Source organism: Cherax quadricarinatus, chromosome 18, assembly GCF_038502225.1.
Source record: "Cherax quadricarinatus isolate ZL_2023a chromosome 18, ASM3850222v1, whole genome shotgun sequence".
Lineage (NCBI taxonomy): Eukaryota > Metazoa > Arthropoda > Malacostraca > Decapoda > Parastacidae > Cherax > Cherax quadricarinatus.
This window is the reverse complement of record NC_091309.1, coordinates 8,278,871-8,297,886: the sequence shown is the minus strand read 5'-3', so window position 1 is coordinate 8,297,886 and position 19,016 is coordinate 8,278,871. Positions and strand designations below refer to the sequence as shown.

At 43.2% G+C, this 19,016-nt stretch overlaps 1 protein-coding gene across 4 annotated transcripts in view; it reads right to left on the bottom strand.

The window, feature by feature from the left end:
* dve (SATB1_N and homeodomain domain-containing protein dve) overlaps nt 1–19,016 on the bottom strand; it is a 587,509-nt gene that overhangs the window by 14,253 nt on the left and 554,240 nt on the right. The window lies entirely within an intron of this gene.

Below are 19,016 nucleotides of genomic sequence, written 5' to 3'. Positions count from 1 at the left end.
TACCATAATTCGCCAGAAGTCATTACTATAATTCGCCAGGCGTCATTACCATAATTCGCCAGAAGTCATTGCCATAATTCGTCAGAAGTCATTACTATAATTCGCCAGGCGTCATTACCATAATTCGCCAGAAGTTATTACCATAATTCGTCAGAAGTCATTACCATAATTCGCCAGAAGTCATTACCATAATTTGCCAGAAGTCATTACCAAAATTCGCCAGAAGTCATTACTATAATTCGTCAGAAGTCATTACTATAATTCGTCAGAAGTCATTACCATAATTCGCCAGAAGTCATTACCATAATTCGCCAGAAGTCATTACTATAATTCGTCAGAAGTCATTACTATAATTCGTCATAAGTCATTACTATAATTCGTCAGAAGTCATTACTATAATTCGTCAGAAGTCATTACTATAATTCGTCAGAAGTCATTACTATAATTCGTCAGAAGTCATTACTATAATTCGTCAGAAGTCATTACTATAATTCGTCAGAAGTCATTACTATAATTCGTCATAAGTCATTACTATAATTCGTCAGAAGTCATTACTATAATTCGTCAGAAGTCATTACTATAATTCGTCAGAAGTCATTACCATAATTCGCCAGAAGTCATTACTATAATTCGTCAGAAGTCATTACTATAATTCGTCAGAAGTCATTACTATAATTCGTCAGAAGTTATTACTATAATTCGCCAGAAGTCATTACTATAATTCGTCAGAAGTTACTAATTCGTCAGAAGTTATTACTAATCATTACTATAATTCGTCAGAAGTCATTACCATAATTCGTCAGAAGTTATTACTATAATTCGCCAGAAGTCATTACTATAATTCGTCAGAAGTTATTACTATAATTCGTCAGAAGTCATTACTATAATTCGTCAGAAGTCATTACCATAATTCGTCAGAAGTTATTACTATAATTCGCCAGAAGTCATTACTATAATTCGTCAGAAGTTATTACTATAATTCGTCATTACTATAATTCGTCAAGTCAGAAGTCATTACTATAATCATCGTCAGAAGTCATTACTATAATTCGTCAGAAGTCATTACTATAATTCGTCAGAAGTCATTACTATAATTCATAATTCGTCAGAAGTTATTACTAGAAGTCATTACTATAATTCGCCAGAAGTCATTACCATAATTCGCCAGAAGTCATTACTATAATTCGTCAGAAGTCATTACTATAATTCGTCAGAAGTCATTACTATAATTCGTCAGAAGTTATTACTATAATTCGTCAGAAGTCATTACTATAATTCGTCAGAAGTCATTACTATAATTCGTCATTAGTCATTACTATAATTCGTCAGAAGTCATTACCATAATTCGCCAGAAGTCATTACTATAATTCGTCAGAAGTCATTACCATAATTCGCCAGAGGTCTTCCACACTATCATTATCTTCACGGGGAAGCGCTAAACCCATATGGCCCGTACAACACCTGGAGAAAGGGAGGAATCAGGTTTGATCTGAGGAAGAGGAAGGTGGCGACAATGCCTTGGATCAAGAACCTTTGACCAATATCTACGCACATCTCTTGAAGGAATTTACTTAGAACTGACGACATCAGCGTCAAACTGCTGACGACGCTGTAAAACTGACGACGCTGTTAAACTGACGACGCTGTTAAACTACCGACGACCTTATTAAACTATTGACGACCTTATTAAATTACTGACGACCTTATTAAACTGCTGACAACCTTATTAAACTGCTGACAACCTTATTAAACTGCTGACAACCTTATTAAACTGCTGACAACCTTATTAAACTGGCGACGGCTTTATTAAACTGCCGATGACGTTATTATATTGTTGAAGATGCTGTCAAACTGCTGACGACACTATTAAACTGCTGATGACGCTGTCAAACTGCTAAGACCAGCTATGGTCTGTCAGACCAAGTGTCCCTAACTGACTGTGGTCTCAGACCCACACTGCCAGACCAGACCAGACCAGACCAGACCAGATGCATTTAACAAAGCAACATTTTCAATCAGATGTACACAAAACTTGTCTAGACTGAGTGGCTTAACTGGCTTAGTGGCTTAACTGGCTGAGTGGCTTAACTGGCTGAGTGGCTTAACTGGCTGAGTGGCTTAACTGGCTGAGTGGCTTAACTGGCTGAGTGGCTTAACTGACTGAGTGGCTTAACTGACTGAGTGGCTTAACTGGCTGAGTGGCTTAACTGGCTGAGTGGCTTAACTGAGTGGCTTAACTGGCTGAGTGGCTTAACTGGCTTAACTGGCTGAGTGGCTTAACTGGCTGAGTGGCTTAACTGGCTGAGTGGCTTAACTGACTGAGTGGCTTGACTGGCTGAGTGGCTTAACTGGCTGAGTGGCTTAACTGGCTGAGTGGCTTAACTGAGTGGCTTGACTGAGTGGCTTAACTGGCTGAGTGGCTTAACTGGCTGAGTGGCTTAACTGGCTGAGTGGCTTAACTGACTGAGTGGCTTGACTGAGTGGCTTAACTGGCTGAGTGGCTTAACTGGCTGAGTGGCTTAACTGACTGAGTGGCTTGACTGAGTGGCTTAACTGGCTGAGTGGCTTAACTGGCTGAGTGGCTTAACTGGCTGAGTGGCTTAACTGACTGAGTGGCTTGACTGAGTGGCTTAACTGGCTGAGTGGCTTAACTGGCTGAGTGGCTTAACTGGCTGAGTGGCTTAACTGACTGAGTGGCTTGACTGAGTGGCTTAACTGGCTGAGTGGCTTAACTGGCTGAGTGGCTTAACTGGCTGAGTGGCTTAACTGGCTGAGTGGCTTAACTGGCAGAGTGGCTTGACTGACTGAGTGGCTTAACTGGCTGAGTGGCTTAACTGGCTGAGTGGCTTAACTGGCTGAGTGGCTTAACTGGCTGAGTGGCTTATCTGGCTGAGTGGCTTGACTGAGTGGCTTAACTGACTGAGTGGCTTAACTGGCTGAGTGGCTTAACTGGCTGAGTGGCTTAACTGGCTGAGTGGCTTAACTGGCTGAGTGGCTTGACTGACTGAGTGGCTTAACTGACTGAGTGGCTTAACTGGCTGAGTGGCTTAACTGACTGAGTGGCTTAACTGGCTGAGTGGCTTGACTGACTGAGTGGCTTAACTGGCTGAGTGGCTTAACTGACTGAGTGGCTTAACTGACTGAGTGGCTTAACTGGCTGAGTGGCTTAACTGGCTGAGTGGCTTAACTGGCTGAGTGGCTTAACTGGCTGAGTGGCTTGACTGGCTGAGTGGCTTGACTGACTGAGTGGCTTGACTGACTGAGTGGCTTGACTGACTGAGTGGCTTAACTGGCTGAGTGGCTTAACTGGCTGAGTGGCTTGACTGACTGAGTGGCTTGACTGACTGAGTGGCTTGACTGAGTGGCTTGACTGACTGAGTGGCTTGACTGAGTGGCTTAACTGGCTGAGTGGCTTGACTGACTGAGTGGCTTGACTGACTGAGTGGCTTGACTGGCTGAGTGGCTTAACTGGCTGAGTGGCTTGACTGGCTGAGTGGCTTAACTGGCTGAGTGGCTTGACTGAGTGGCTTAACTGACTGAGTGGCTTGACTGAGTGGCTTGACTGACTGAGTGGCTTGACTGACTGAGTGGCTTAACTGGCTGAGTGGCTTGGCTGACTGAGTGGCTTGACTGACTGAGTGGCTTGACTGACTGAGTGGCTTGACTGACTGAGTGGCTTAACTGACTGAGTGGCTTGACTGACTGAGTGGCTTGACTGACTGAGTGGCTTAACTGGCTGAGTGGCTTGACTGGCTGAGTGGCTTGACTGGCTGAGTGGCTTAACTGGCTGAGTGGCTTGACTGACTGAGTGGCTTGACTGGCTGAGTGGCTTAACTGGCTGAGTGGCTTAACTGGCTGAGTGGTTTGACTGGCTGAGTGGCTTAACTGGCTGAGTGGCTTGACTGAGTGGCTTGACTGGCTGAGTGGCTTGACTGGCTGAGTGGCTTAACTGGCTGAGTGGCTTAACTGGCTGAGTGGCTTGACTGGCTGAGTGGCTTGACTGGCTGAGTGGCTTAACTGGCTGAGTGGCTTAACTGGCTGAGTGGCTTGACTGGTTGAGTGGCATGACTGGCTGAGTGGCTTAACTGGCTGAGTGGCTTAACTGGCTGAGTGGCTTGACTGGCTGAGTGGCTTAACTGGCTGAGTGGCTTGACTGGCTGAGTGGCTTGACTGGCCGAGTGGCTTGACTGGCTGAGTGGCTTGACTGGCTGTGACTTGACTGGCTGAGTGGCTTGACTGGCTGAGTGGCTTGACTGGCTGAGTGGCATGACTGGCTGAGTGGCTTAACTGGCTGAGTGGCTTAACTGGCTGAGTGGCTTGACTGACTGAGTGGCTTGACTGGCTGAGTGGCTTAACTGGCTGAGTGGCTTGACTGGCTGAGTGGCATGACTGGCTGAGTGGCATGACTGGCTGAGTGGCTTAACTGGCTGAGTGGCTTGACTGGCTGAGTGGCTTGACTGGCTGTATGACTTGACTGGCTGAGTGGCTTGCCTGGCTGAGTGGCTTAACTGGCTGAGTGGTTTAACTGGCTGAGTGGCTTGCCTGGCTGAGTGGCTTAACTGGCTGAGTGGTTTAACTGGCTGAGTGGCTTGACTGGCTGAGTGGCTTAACTGGCTGAGTAGCTTGACTGGCTGAGTGGCTTGACTGGCTGAGTGGCATGACTGGCTGAGTGGCTTTACTGGCTGAGTGGCTTGACTGGCTGAGTGGCTTAACTGGCTGAGTGGCTTGACTGGCTGAGTGGCTTGACTGGCTGAGTGGCTTGGCTGGCTGAGTGGCTTGACTGGCTGAGTGGCTTGACTGGCTGTGGCTTAACTGGCTGAGTGGCTTGACTGGCTGAGTGGCTTGACTGGCTGAGTGGCTTTACTGGCTGGCTTAACTGTCTGAGTGGCTTGACTGGTTGAGTGGCTTAACTGGCTGAGTGGCTTGACTGGCTGAGCAGCTTGACTGGCTGAGTGGCTTAACTGGCTGAGTGGCTTGACTGGCTGAGTGACTTAACTGGCTGAGTGACTTACTAGCTAAGTGGGTTGACTGGCTGAGTGGCTTAACTAGCTGAGTGACCTGATTGGCTGAGTGGCTTAACTGGCTGAGTAGCCTGACCGGCTGAGTGGCTTAACTAGCTGAGTGACTTGATTGGCTAGCTGAGTGGCGTGACTCGTTAACTGGATTTCTGAATGACTTGACTGACTGGCTGATTGTGTTGCTTGACTGGCTGAGTGGTTTGGCTGAGTATTTCGACTGGCTGACTGAGTGGTTTGAATGGCTAACTGGCTCAGTGTCTCGGCTGGTTGCCTCACTGGTTGAGTGGCTTGACTGCTGAGTAGTTTGACTGGCTGGTTGAGTGGCTTGACTGTCTGCCTAAGTGGTTGGCAGAGTAGTAATACTGACTGAGTGGCTTGGCTGGCTGGCCATGGCTGCACCTCGTAAAAGCCATCTTAGGTCTAGCGTAGCGCCACTCAGAATCAATATTAACAACGGGGAAGATCCCCAAACACCCCTTCTCTCCCCTCTTCTCCCCCTCCCCCGCCTTAGGTTTTTCCGTTGCCGCTGGTGACAACGGGAGAACCCGTTTTTAAAGTGCGGCAACCCAAGTCCCGTTAACGGAAGCTCTACGTGGCAAGGTTATTTGTCCGGATAACAAACGTCCACTAAACGGGGATTAAGCGAGGCGATAAGCGGCCGTTTAACCCACGGGAGAGTGTAGAAATGGGGCAGTTTACTCCAGGGGATGGGGGAGGACGAAACAGCCGGTTAACTCATGGCTGAGAGGGAAAATGGGGCAGGTTACCCCAAGGGAGAGAAGCCGAAATAGCCGGTTAACACATGGGGTTGAAAGCCGACAGACTACACAAAGGTCAAGGCTGCAAGTCACCTCCTCACCACCAGTCAAGTATACTTTAATTAATACGTGAAGCGTAAGTTAATGTAAAGTCTCAGCTCGTATACACCGAGAAACATACACCTCTCAGTGTTAACAACACGTCGGTGTATATACACACAGAGACATACACCTCTCAGTGTTAACAACACGTCGGTGTATATACACACAGACATACACCTCTCAGTGTTAACAACACGTCGGTGTATATACACACAGAGACATACACCTCTCAGTGTTAACAACACGTCGGTGTATATACACACAGAGACATACACCTCTCAGTGTTAACAACACGTCGGTGTATATACACACAGAGACATACACCTCTCAGTGTTAACAACACGTCGGTGTATATACACACAGAGACATACACCTCTCAGTGTTAACAACACGTCGGTGTATATACACACAGAGACATACACCTCTCAGTGTTAACAACACGTCGGTGTATATACACACAGAGACATACACCTCTCAGTGTTAACAACACGTCGGTGTATATACACACAGAGACATACACCTCTCAGTGTTAACAACACGTCGGTGTATATACACACAGAGACATACACCTCTCAGTGTTAACAACACGTCGGTGTATATACACACAGAGACATACACCTCTCAGTGTTAACAACACGTCGGTGTATATACACACAGAGACATACACCTCTCAGTGTTAACAACACGTCGGTGTATATACACACAGAGACATACACCTCTCAGTGTTAACAACACGTCGGTGTATATACACACAGAGACATACACCTCTCAGTGTTAACAACACGTCGGTGTATATACACACAGAGACATACACCTCTCAGTGTTAACAACACGTCGGTGTATATACACACAGAGACATACACCTCTCAGTGTTAACAACACGTCGGTGTATATACACACAGACATACACCTCTCAGTGTTAACAACACGTCGGTGTATATACACACAGAGACATACACCTCTCAGTGTTAACAACACGTCGGTGTATATACACACAGAGACATACACCTCTCAGTGTTAACAACACGTCGGTGTATATACACACAGAGACATACACCTCTCAGTGTTAACAACACGTCGGTGTATATACACACAGAGACATACACCTCTCAGTGTTAACAACACGTCGGTGTATATACACACAGAGACATACACCTCTCAGTGTTAACAACACGTCGGTGTATATACACACAGAGACATACACCTCTCAGTGTTAACAACACGTCGGTGTATATACACACAGAGACATACACCTCTCAGTGTTAACAACACGTCGGTGTATATACACACAGAGACATACACCTCTCAGTGTTAACAACACGTCGGTGTATATACACACAGACATACACCTCTCAGTGTTAACAACACGTCGGTGTATATACACACAGAGACATACACCTCTCAGTGTTAACAACACGTCGGTGTATATACACACAGAGACATACACCTCTCAGTGTTAACAACACGTCGGTGTATATACACACAGAGACATACACCTCTCAGTGTTAACAACACGTCGATGTATATACACACAGAGACATACACCTCTCAGTGTTAACAACACGTCGGTGTATATACACACAGAGACATACACCTCTCAGTGTTAACAACACGTCGGTGTATATACACACAGAGACATACACCTCTCAGTGTTAACAACACGTCGGTGTATATACACACAGAGACATACACCTCTCAGTGTTAACAACACGTCGGTGTATATACACACAGAGACATACACCTCTCAGTGTTAACAACACGTCGGTGTATATACACAGAGACATACACCTCTCAGTGTTAACAACACGTCGGTGTATATACACACAGAGACATACACCTCTCAGTGTTAACAACACGTCGGTGTATATACACACAGAGACATACACCTCTCAGTGCATAAGCATGGAGAACAAAACAAGGTGAGTGAATAATAAATCAGTCAATTAATAATGACGTAACTCCAGCGAACTGAGAGAAGTGACGACATCGTCATTGTCAAACTGCAATTAGCCAGAACATAGAAATATCCACATGAAATATTTTTAAAAACATCTGAAATGGTATAAAGTTTGTAAGTGATACCGAGAAATTGGTTTAAAGACGACACGTGAGTCAACGCTAGGACATATTCATTTGAAAACGTTTCGCTTCTGGGACCTTGATTACTCCTAACAGTTGAAAAGTGATCAAGGTCTCAGGACCAAAACGTTCTCTCACAACCATGTATTAATGTTTGCTAACCTGTCATTTTAAACCAATTTCAAACTGGTGCTCACTCCAGTTCCGTTTCCCAGATTTTGAGTGATTTTTCATAGATTTTCATCCATCCTCTTCAGAAACAATGGGTTGGGAGAGTATTTTTCTTAGTGGGTTTGGGTCTGACAATGAGTTGCTAAGTATCTGCCAGTAGGCCTGCAGCAGTGTTCCTCCTTTCTTACGCTCTCGTGTTCTTAAGGTTTTGTGACATGGGCGGATGAGGCTGAGTCATTCTATGAATGTTATCGACAGAGGATGAGTAAGACCACGGTGCTCTCCACCAACTCCAAGGCTGAGGGACTGATACCTCATCTTTTGTATATAAATTCTTCACATTATGTCCTTGTATTGTATTGATAAAGCCACTGGATGGCGAAACGTCTACAAACAATGATACCCAGATGTTGCACATGTGTCAAATTCTTCATTTTATCAACTCATGATGTAAATGGTGGAAATAAATGGTATAAAATACCGACACAATGGAAATATAAACACATATGCAGTATAATGTGATCCTTTATTGACTACGTTTCGCCCACACAGTGGGCTTTTTCAAGTCACAAACAGAACTCCTTCTGAACAGTTCTGTTTGTGACTTGAAAAAGCCCACTGTGTGGGCGAAACGTAGTCAATAAAGGATCACATTATACTGCATATGTGTTTATATTTCCATGTAAATGGTTTCGAAAACCTACAAGTTGAAGAATTAGACATATTTGCAACACTGGGTGGGAAAGTGTCTAATTCTTTACAGATTCAAGTGTTTAATTCTTTACTAGTTACAGAATTGTCTAATTCTTTACCAGTTGGAAAATTGTCTAATTCTTTATCAGTTACAAAAGTATATAATGCTTTATCAAGTCACAAACGGATCTACGTAGAGAGAGGACGTGCGTATATATAGGTAGCATAGTGACGTCAATGTTCAGTTGAAGGTAAGGTTAGGTAAGGCAAGGTTAGGCTAGGTTAGGCTAGGCTAGGTTAGGTTAGGTTAGGTTAGGTTAGGTTAGTTTAGGTTAGGTTAGGTTAGGTAAGGTTGACGTTTACGGCTGAGAAGATGAATATGGCTTCTTCCTGTAAGTCCTCCGCACCTGCAGTTTAACCACTGTCTCTCCTGGACGAATTGAGATAAACTTAGTGCGGACAGCGCCCCGATCTGAAATTTGGGCGAAACCTCACCAATCCTATACTCTTACTTCTTCATACTCCCAAATAATAACAACTCCAACTTTTCTGAAACGAAGCCTTTTGAACCTCCTGTGTCTGCTGAACCCTTAGTGGAGTGGTTCAAGATATCTTCACAACCCTACTGAAATCTTCCGACCAAGGCTGACAGATTTCATCACCCTTCGTAACTCATCCTGTGTGATAGAACACCACAAGTAAACATACATCCTCCTGTTCCCACTGAGTAACTATCACACTGAGAAGCGTCGCAACACACTGCTAATGTATCATATTGTGGTTTAACAAAGGAAGAAATGAAATTTTAACATGTCGCCGCATCTGCTTCCTGATAATAATAATAATAATAATAATAAATAATAATTTAATAATCATAATAATAATTTGATAATAATAATAATAGTAGCAATAATTTGATAATCATAACAACAACAGCGGAGAGTAGCGGCGACGGAGCCTCAGAGCGCCATTTTACCGCTAAGAGTGCGGTCAAGGCGATGATTATCTGTATTATATTCGCAAGACAGCGCTGACGAGGTATATACACAGAGAGCTGTATATATTCCTCTGTGCATACACTGAGAGATACTTTTAATACCCTTACTAGGGATTTAAGTATCGATTGGTGGCGCGAAGATACAAAAAAAAAAAAAAAAAAAAAAACTCGTCATAATGACCCACGCAGTCGATAGGCTTCAAATCTGAAGAAGCAGTCACGGCTCTGAACCCAATCAAGACTATAGAGAGGTTTCTTCTCTACAGTGACTACAGAGTGCTCTAATGCACATCGTGTAGAGTTTATAGAATAAATCTTTCATCTATGTCAATTCAGATTTTGAGGCTCTATCTGCTAGCCTATTCTTCTTATGTTCAGGGTAAATTTAGGATATTAATTAAGTTTTTAATGTGAATTCGCTAATAAATCACATTAAAAGGATATATACACCGTGAGGTATATGTATCTTTTATATATACAGAGGCGCTGAACCCAAGATAATAATTCCGAGGTGCACACAGGTTAGGTTATGGTAAGGTTCGTCAGGAAACAGGACTGTGTTTCTTGATGCGGGTTTTAGTCAAATGATGACCCGCCGTTGCAGCTTTTGGTCATCTGACCGAGGCCTTCCACTGGCTTACCGGTCCACTCCTTAAAAATCATGGTCATAGTAATAACCACTTTTTTTTTTACAATGTACACAGGTGGTTAAGGAAACTAAACGAGGATATTTCATTCTGGAATTGGCAGAAGACTGACAGTGAAATTCAAGAGCCGGAGGACTCATAGAGGACTGAGGGACGTCAGTGGGAGTCTGAATATGGCAAGCGGAGCAGACTTAAGCAAGAGGCAACATAGGAAAGAAGAGATGCTGAGCTTAAGTAAGCAGGACAAGGAGGCCTTGAGGAGTGACCGCACTTAGGACACCTGATGCTTCTCAAGATCGACAAAGGAAGCGGCGGCTTTAATGTGAGATATAACTGTATCTGTCACTTTATCTTCATGTATTAAAAAACTACGACGGGTGGAGCGGCGGCGGCGGCGACTTCTGGCGCATTGGGCGAAGGTCGACTGCACAGGAAGGGGACTTGAAGACAAAAAGAGGGAGACTTCAGAGAAGGGGGGACTCCGTGGGGACTGGCAGTTCGAAGCAGGACTAGTTCGAATGGACCAGTGGGGGAGGACTCTTTGGCACATGGCGAAGAGTAAGCAGGAGGGTAGCTATGAGAACTCACTCCTCCAGCACAAGGGTAACAGCGGAAGAGATTCTGAGAAGCTGGTCATAGAAGTGGAGGTGCAAGAGGGCAGTCTGCGCTAGAGAGATTAAAACTGGACAAGAGACGCAAGAGGCAGCAGTATCTGGGGAGTCTCTTAATAACCCACAAGTGGTGTATATTAATATGCTATATATACTCGGGTGAGCGCTAAACCCGCAGGGTCCATGCAGCGCCTGGAGAGCGAGACACTGAGATTTTATCCAAGTAAGATTTTCTCAAATTCCCCTGAGTCGAGTGTCTTTTAGCAGAGAGCCACTGCCTTGAAGGGTGGGGGAGACGAAAGATCACCCGAGGTGTAGACTCACCCCTGATATAACTATAGAACAGCTGCCAAGCGGCCATCTTGTCGGTGACGGTCTAAGGCCTGGCCGTAAGACATACACACAACCTCTCTCTCTCTCTCTCTCTCACACACACACACACACACACACACACACCTCATCTTCCGTACTTTCACAGGGCACTGAGGGAAAGGAAGAGATAGCCTCGATAACAACTTAGGGAACGAGCTCACGATAATCGTTAGAGAACATAAGAACATAAGAAAGGAGGAACACTGCAGCAGGCCTGTTGGCCCATACTAGGCAGGTCCTTTACAATTCATCCCACTAACAAAACATTTGCCCAACCCAATTTTCAATGCCATCCAAGAAATAAGCTCTGATGTGAAAGTCCCACTCAAATCCAACCCGTCCCACTCATGTACTTATCCAACCTAAATTTGAAACTACCCAAAGTCCCAGCCTCAATAACCCAACTAGGAAGACTGTTCCACTCATCAACTATCCTATTTCCAAACCAATACTTTCCTATGTCCTTTCTAAATCTAAACTTATCTAATTTAAATCCATTACTGCGGGTTCTCTCTTGGAGAGACATCCTCAAGACCTTATTAATATCCCCTTTATTAATACCTATCTTCCACTTATACACTTCGATCAGGTCTCCCCTCATTCTTCGTCTAACAAGTGAATGTAACTTAAGAGTCTTCAATCTTTCTTCATAAGGAAGATTTCTAATGCTATGTATTAATTTAGTCATCCTACGCTGAATGTTTTCTAACGAATTTATGTCCATTCTGTAATATGGAGACCAGAACTGAGCTGCATAATCTTGGTGAGGCCTTACTAATGATGTATAAAGCTGCAGTATGACCTCTGGACTTCTGTTGCTTACACTTCTTGATATAAATCCCAGTAATCTATTTGCCTTATTACGTACGCTTAGGCATTGCTGTCTTGGTTTAAGGTTGCTGCTCACCATAACCCCCAAGTCCTTTTCGCAATCTGTATGGCTAAGTTCTACATCATTTAACTTATAAGTACTAGGGTTATGGGCACTCCCAAGCTTCAGAACCTTGCGTTTATCTACATTGAACTGCATCTGCCACTTTTCTGACCAAGAGTAGAGTTTGTCTAAATCCTCCTGAAGTTCCATAACATCTACGTTTGAATCAATTATCCTACCTATCTTTGTGTCATCAGCGAATTTGCTCATATCACTAGTAATTCCCTCATCAAGATCATTGATATATATTATAAACAACAACGGGCCCAAGATTGATCCCTGTGGAACGCCACTTGTTACAGATCCCCACTCGGATTTAACCCCATTTATGGACACTCTCTGCTTCCTGTCAGTGAGCCATGACTCGATCCACGAGAGCACTTTTCCCCCAATGCCATGAGCTGCCACTTTCTTTAACAGTCTATGGTGCGGAACTCTATCAAAAGCCTTACTAAAATCTAAGTAAATAATATCAAATTCTTTATCGTGGTCAACAGCCTCAAAAGCTTTACTGAAGAAAGTTAATAAATTAGTTAGACAAGACCGACCTCTTGTGAATCCATGCTGAGTATCATTAATCAAGCTATGCTTATCGAGATGGCTTCTTATAATCTCAGCTATAATTGACTCTAGTAATTTGCCTACAATTGAGGTCAGGCTTATTGGGCGGTAATTTGACGGTAACGACTTGTCCCCTCTTTTAAAAATAGGAATTACATTAGCCATCTTCCACATATCAGACACTACACCTGTTTGAAGAGATAAATTAAAAATATTAGTTAATGGTTCACAGAGTTCCATTTTGCATTCCTTAAGAACCCTTGAAAAAACCTCATCAGGACCCGGCGACTTATTTTGCTTCAGTCTGTCTATCTGCTTCACAACCATTTCACTAGTGACTGTGATGTTACATAATTTATCTTCTTCTAGCCCACTATAAAAATTAATTACTGGAATATTGTTAGTGTCTTCCTGTGTAAAAACTGAGAGAAAATAATTATTAAAAATCGAGCACATTTCATTCTCTTTGTCAGTAAGGTGCCCATAGTTATTTTTAAGGGGACCTATCTTATCTCTAACTTTTGTTCTATAGACCTGGAAAAAACTTTTTGGGTTAGTTTTAGAATCCCTAGCAACTTTAATTTCATAGTCCTTTTTAGCTTTTCTTATCCCCTTTTTAATGTCCCTCTTAATGTCAATATACTGATTCATAAGATGACCCTCACCTCTTTTGATACGCCTATAAATTCCTTTCTTATGCCGTAGTAGATATTTGAGCCTATTATTCATCCATTTTGGGTCATTTCTATTTAATCTAATTTCTTTATATGGGATAAACGTTCTTTGAGCAGCATGTATAGTGTTCAGAAAACTGTCATATTGATAGCTCACTTCGTTACCCCAGTCAACAGATGATAAGTGTTCTCTAAGCCCATCGTAATCTGCTAAGCGAAAATCTGGGACTGTTACTGAGTTATCACTACTATCATACTTCCATTCAATGCTAAATGTAATTGATTTGTGGTCGCTAGCACCCAGTTCCTCTGAAATTTCTAAATCATTAACAAGGGATTCATTGTTTGCCATAACTAAGTCAAGCAGGTTATTTCCCCTTGTAAGTTCTGTCACAAACTGCTTCAAAAAACAATCCTGAACTACTTCTAAGAAGTCGTATGATTCTAAATTCCCAGTCAAGAAATTCCAATCAATATGACTAAAGTTAAAGTCTCTTAGAATTACTACATTATCGTGCCTTGTGGCCTTAACAATTTCCTCCCATAGTAGTCTCCCTTGGTCCCTATCTAAGTTTGGGGGACGGTATATCACTCCTAAAATCAGTTTTTCATGCCCCTCTGAAAATTCTATCCAAACACACTCTGTATGTGTTACTTCAGACTTAATACCCGTTTTTATGCAACAGTTCAAGCGATCTCGGACATACAATGCCACCCCACCCCCCTTCCCGATACTTCTATCTACTTGGAACAATTTAAAACCATGAATATGACATTCCGCAGGCATGTCCCGACTTTTTGAATTAAACCACGTCTCAGTTAAAGCAAATACATCAATGTTACCTGCACTAGCAACTAATCTCAACTCGTCCATCTTATTCCTAGCACTACGGCAATTAGCATAATAAACATTGAAAGACTCTCCTTTCTCTTTACCCTTCCTGCTCATTTCTGTTTTTCTACTAAACCTATTACTGTCTTTATCACCTAGTGTCACTGGCTTTTCAATATCTACCTTGTTCTGCTTATTACTAGTTCCCCTAGAACTCGTAATATTACTACACTGGGACTTCACTGTTTTCCTGCCAAAACCCATACCACTAACTATTCCTAGTTTAAAGTCCTAACTGTTCCCTCCACTGCAGTTGCCAGTGCTACCACCCCACACCTAGATAAGTGAACCCCATCCCTGGCATACATGTCATTTCTGCCATAGAGGTGGTTATTAATTACTCTTGTTGATGTTGCACTCAGTAGAGCATGAGGTGGGGCACTCAGACAGGCCCTCAGTAGAGCCTGCAGTGGGGCACTCAGGCAGGCACTCAGTAGAGCCTGCAGTGGGGCACTCAGGCAGGCACTCAGTAGAGCCTGCAGTGGGGCACTCAGTAGAGCACGTAGTAGGGCACTAAGACGGGCACTCAGTAGAGCATGCAGTGGGGCACCCAGACGGGCATTCAGTAGAGCCTGCAGTGGGGCACTCAGACGGGCATTCAGTAGAGCATGCAGTGGGGCACCCAGACGGGCACTCAGTAAAGCCTGCAGTGGGGCACTCAGTAGAACATGCAGTGGGGCACCCAGACGGGCACTCAGTAAAGCAAGCGATGGGGCACTCAGTAGAGCATGCAGTGGGGCACTCAGTAGAGCAAGCGGTGGGGCAATCAGACGGGTACTCATGAGAGCATGTAGTGGGGCACTCAGACGGGAACTCAGTAGATCATACAGTGGGGCACTCAGTGAGAGGGTCACATGCAGACCTTCAGTGACTGATTAAGGCGCTAACAGTCGCTTTAGTGTGGAACACTCAGAGAACTTTTTGAGTCTGCTGACCAGTTCAAAAGACCAGAGACCAGTTTAAGACACAAGTCACCAGTTCAAGACACAAGTCACCAGTTCAAGACAAGTCACCAGTTCAAGACACAAGCCACCAGTTCAAGACACAAGTCACCAGTTCAACACACAAGCCACCAGTTCAACACACAAGTCACCAGTTCAAGACACAAGTCACCAGTTCAAGACACAAGCCACCAGTTCAAGACACAAGCCACCAGTTCAAGACACAAGTCACCAGTTCAACACACAAGTCACCAGTTCAAGACACAAGCCACCAGTTCAAGACACAAGCCACCAGTTCAACACACAAGTCACCAGTTCAAGACACAAGCCACCAGTTCAAGACACAAGTCACCAGTTCAAGACACAAGTCACCAGTTCAAGACACAAGTCACCAGTTCAAGACACAAGTCACCAGTTCAAGACACAAGCCACCAGTTCAAGACACAAGTCACCAGTTCAAGACACAAGTCACCAGTTCAAGACACAAGTCACCAGTTCAAGACACAAGTCACCAGTTCAACACACAAGCCACCAGTTCAAGACACAAGTCACCAGTTCAACACACAAGCCACCAGTTCAACACACAAGTGACCAGTTCAACACAAGTGACCAAATTCAACACACAGGTGACTGCAATTAAATGGTAACTCCGTTAACTCTGTTGGTATATTTCTGATGGCTTCTCAGGGACTAACCAACATTTCCATACAACGAATGTTTTTCTACAACGAACGTTTTCCACAGTGATCGATTCTTCAGGTTTAATTATTTAATTTTATAGTTTGTTAGGTTTAAAACCTATCAATTACACGAGGGTCATTAAGCCTGCATGTTGCCTCTAACCCACCATTATACTTTAATAACTAAAGTATGGACTGAAGTAACTTCTAAGTGTATATGTCTCGGTATATATATATATATATATATATGTCGTGCCGAATAGGCAGAACTTGCGAACTTGGCTTAAATAGCAACGCTCATCTTGCCATATAAGACAAGTGAAAATTTGTGAATGCAATAATTTCGCCAAAATCATTCTGAACCTAACGTACATTTCACTGTGTTTGTTTAGTATTAAATTATTGTAAACAAATCTAAAATATATTTAGTTGGGTTAGGCTAAATTAAATTGAGATTGTTATAATAAGGTTAGGTAAGTTTTCTAAGTTCCTTTTGGTGCAAAATTATAAATTTTTACATTAACATTAATGAAAAAAATATATCTTTAAACGTATAAGAAATTTTTTTAGGAAGGACTTAATCTTAAATGAGTTCTTGCTAATTGACCAGTTTTACATATTCGGCACGACATATATATATATATATATATATATATATATATATATATATATATATACACACACTGGGAAGTGTATATATACAGGTCCTCGATAATGTTAGAAATCATGAAAGCGCTTGGAATTTCACTATTCTTTCAGTGGTTGTTCTGCACATAATGCAGAGTCACTTGTTTGCACAGAACTGCTTAATGCCTCAAATGATGTAGTGGAAGTTTTAGCAGTAAAGGTCGAGAACCAAAACCTAGTCATTGTGGTAGTCTACAAGCCTCCGGATGCAACATCCCAGAAATTCCAGGAACAGCTGTTAAAAATTGACCACTGTCTGGAAAATTTTCCAGCTCCTGCACCCAACATCTTGCTCCTGGGGGATTTCAACTTAAGGCACCTAAAATGGAGGAATATAGCAAATAATATTGTTGCAGTAATAACACCAGGAGGCAGCTCTGATGAAAACTCACACTCACACGAGCTTTTAAATCTCTGCACAAAATTCAATTTAAACCAGCAAATAATAGAGCCTACTAGACTGGAGAATACACTAGACCTCATCTTCACTAACAATGATGATCTGATAAGAAATGTCACCATATCAAAAACAATATACTCAGATCACAGCATAATTGAGGTTCAGACATGTATGCGTGGAGCCCCAGACCGACATAATGAGACTAGTCACGAGGGAGCATTCACCAAATTCAACTTCAATAACAAAAACATAAAGTGGAACCAAGTAAACCAAGTCCTAACCGATATAAGCTGGGAAGATATACTAAGCAACACAGACCCCAACTTATGCCTAGAACAGATTAACTTGGTGGCACTCGATGTATGCACAAGGCTTATTCCTCTAAGAAAAAGGAGGAGTAGATGTAAAATAGAAAGAGACAGGCGCTCCCTAAAATTTACAGGCGACGGAAAAGAATAACAGAGCGGCTAAAAGAGGTCAATATATCTGAAATGCGTAGGGAGACACTGGTCAGAGAAATAGCAAGCATCGAGCTTAAGCTAAAGGAATCTTATAGGAGTCAGGAATCGCGGGAAGAACTAAAAGCCATAAATGAAATCGAAAGAAACCCGAAGTATTTCTTCTCCTATGCCAAATCAAAGTCGAGAACAACGTCCAGTATTGGGCCCCTACTTAAACAAGATGGGTCCTACACAGATGACAGCAAGGAAATGAGTGAGCTACTCAAGTCCCAATATGACTCAGTTTTTAGCAAGCCGCTAACAAGACTGAGAGTCGAAGATCAAAATGAATTTTTTATGAGAGAGCCACAAAATTTGATTAACACAAGCCTATCCGATGTTATCCTGACGCCAAATGACTTCGAACAGGCGATAAATGACATGCCCATGCACTCTGCCCCAGGGCCAGACTCATGGAACTCCGTGTTCATCAAGAACTGCAAGAAGCCCCTATCACGAGCCTTTTCCATCCTATGGAGAGGGAGCATGGACACGGGGGTCGTCCCACAGTTACTAAAAACAACAGATATAGCCCCACTCCACAAAGGGGGCAGTAAAGCAACAGCAAAGAACTACAGACCAATAGCACTAACATCCCATATCATAAAAATCTTTGAAAGGGTCCTAAGAAGCAAGATCACCACCCATCTAGAAACCCATCAGTTACACAACCCAGGGCAACATGGGTTTAGAACAGGTCGCTCCTGTCTGTCTCAACTATTGGATCACTACGACAAGGTCCTAAATGCACTAGAAGACAAAAAGAATGCAGATGTAATATATACAGACTTTGCAAAAAGCCTTCGACAAGGGTGACCATGGCGTAGTAGCGCACAAAATGCGTGCTAAAGGAATAACAGGAAAAGTCGGTCGATGGATCTATAATTTCCTCACTAACAGAACACAGAGAGTAGTCGTCAACGGAGTAAAGTCCGAGGCGGCTACGGTGAAAAGCTCTGTTCCACAAGGCACAGTACTCGCTCCCATCTTGTTCCTCATCCTCATATCCGACATAGACAAGGATGTCAGCCACAGCACCGTGTCTTCCTTTGCAGATGACACCCGAATCTGCATGACAAGTGTCTTCCATTGCAGACACTGCAAGGCTCCAGGCGGACATCAACCAAATCTTTCAGTGGGCTGCAGAAAACAATATGAAGTTCAACGATGAGAAATTTCAATTACTCAGATATGGTAAACACGAGGAAATTAAATCTTCATCAGAGCGAAACACCAACGTCAAAGACCTGGGAGTGATCATGTCGGAGGATCTCACCTTCAAGGACCATAACATTGTAT